Below are 2,500 nucleotides of genomic sequence, written 5' to 3' on the forward strand. Positions count from 1 at the left end.
AGAGGCAGCACCGTCCCTGCTATACGAAAGCCCCATCCAGCCCTGTGCCACCCGGGGGGTTCCAGGGTGCTGAGATGGCTGTCATTTTGCTCCGCTCACGACGGTCACCGTGCAACGCAAGAACAGGCCAAAAACTGGCCAAAACTGCCCAAAAACGGGCCAAAACTGGCCATTTTTGGCTGCGCGAGCGAGCAGCGAGCGGCGGACAGCGAGCGAAGCGAGAGGCATCACCGTCCCTGCTATACGAAAGCCCCATCCAGCCCTGTGCCACCCGGGGGGTTCCAGGGTGCTGAGATGGCTGACATTTTGCTCCGCTCAAGATGGTCACCGCGCAACGCAAAAACAGGCCAAAAACTGGCCAAAACGGGCCAAAACTGGCCATTTTTGGCTGCGCGAGCGAGCGGCGAGCGGCGGACAGCGAGCGAAGCGAGAGGCAGCACCGTCCCTGCTATACGAAAGCCCCATCCAGCCCTGTGCCACCCAGGGGGTTCCAGGGTGCTGAGATGGCTGACATTTTGCTCCGCTCACGACGGTCACCGCGCGACGCAAGAACAGGCCAAAAACTGGCCAAAACTGGCCATTTTTGGCTGCGCGAGCGAGCGGCGAGCGGCGGACAACGAGCGAAGCGAGAGGCAGCACCATCCCTGCTATACGAAAGCCCCATCCAGCCCTGTGCCACCCGGGGGGTTCCAGGGTGCTGAGATGGCTGACATTTTGCTCCGCTCACGACGGTCACCGCGCGACGCAAGAACAGCCCAAAAACAGGCCAAAACGGCCCAAAAACGGGACAAAACTGGCCATTTTTGGCTGCGCGAGCGAGCGGCGAGCGGCGGACAGCGAGCTAAGCGAGAGGCAGCACCGTCCCTGCTATACGAAAGCCCCATCCAGCCCTGTGCCACCCGGGGGGTTCCAGGGTGCTGAGATGGCTGACATTTTGCTCCGCTCACGACGGTCACCGCGCGACGCAAGAACAGCCCAAAAACAGGCCAAAACGGCCCAAAAACGGGCCAAAACTGGCCATTTTTGGCTGCGCGAGCGAGCAGCGAGCGGCGGACAGCGAGCGAAGCGAGAGGCATCACCGTCCCTGCTATACGAAAGCCCCATCCAGCCCTGTGCCACCCGGGGGGTTCCAGGGTGCTGAGATGGCTGACATTTTGCTCCGCTCAAGATGGTCACCGCGCAACGCAAAAACAGGCCAAAAACTGGCCAAAACGGGCCAAAACTGGCCATTTTTGGCTGCGCGAGCGAGCGGCGAGCGGCGAACAGCGAGCGAAGCGAGAGGCAGCACCGTCCCTGCTATACGAAAGCCCCATCCAGCCCTGTGCCACCCGGGGGGTTCCAGGGTGCTGAGATGGCTGACATTTTGCTCCGCTCACGACGGTCACCGCGCGACGCAAGAACAGGCCAAAAACTGGCCAAAACGGCCCAAAAACGGGCCAAAACTGGCCATTTTTGGCTGCGCGAGCGAGCGGCGAGCGGCGGACAGCGAGCGAAGCGAGAGGCAGCACCGTCCCTGCTATACGAAAGCCCCATCCAGCCCTGTGCCACCCGGGGGGTTCCAGGGTGCTGAGATGGCTGACATTTTGCTCCGCTCACGACGGTCACCGCGCGACGCAAGAACAGCCCAAAAACAGGCCAAAACGGCCCAAAAACGGGACAAAACTGGCCATTTTTGGCTGCGCGAGCGAGCGGCGAGCGGCGGACAGCGAGCGAAGCGAGAGGCAGCACCGTCCCTGCTATACGAAAGCCCCATCCAGCCCTGTGCCACCCGGGGGGTTCCAGGGTGCTGAGATGGCTGACATTTTGCTCCGCTCACGACGGTCACCGCGCGACGCAAGAACAGCCCAAAAACAGGCCAAAACGGCCCAAAAACGGGCCAAAACTGGCCATTTTTGGCTGCGCGAGCGAGCAGCGAGCGGCGGACAGCGAGCGAAGCGAGAGGCATCACCGTCCCTGCTATACGAAAGCCCCATCCAGCCCTGTGCCACCCGGGGGGTTCCAGGGTGCTGAGATGGCTGACATTTTGCTCCGCTCAAGATGGTCACCGCGCAACGCAAAAACAGGCCAAAAACTGGCCAAAACGGGCCAAAACTGGCCATTTTTGGCTGCGCGAGCGAGCGGCGAGCGGCGAACAGCGAGCGAAGCGAGAGGCAGCACCGTCCCTGCTGTACGAAAGCCCCATCCAGCCCTGTGCCACCCGGGGGGTTCCAGGGTGCTGAGATGGCTGACATTTTGCTCCGCTCACGACAGTCACCGCGCGACGCAAGAACAGGCCAAAAACTGGCCAAAACGGCCCAAAAACGGGCCAAAACTGGCCATTTTTGGCTGCGCGAGCGAGCGGCGAGCGGCGGACAGCGAGCGAAGCGAGAGGCAGCACCGTCCCTGCTATACGAAAGCCCCATCCAGCCCTGTGCCACCCGGGGGGTTCCAGGGTGCTGAGATGGCTGACATTTTGCTCCGCTCACGACGGTCACCGCGCGACGCAAGAACAGGCCAAAAA

Source organism: Musa acuminata, unplaced genomic scaffold (genome assembly GCF_036884655.1).
Source record: "Musa acuminata AAA Group cultivar baxijiao unplaced genomic scaffold, Cavendish_Baxijiao_AAA HiC_scaffold_1136, whole genome shotgun sequence".
In the NCBI taxonomy this organism is placed as follows: Eukaryota; Viridiplantae; Streptophyta; class Magnoliopsida; order Zingiberales; family Musaceae; genus Musa; species Musa acuminata.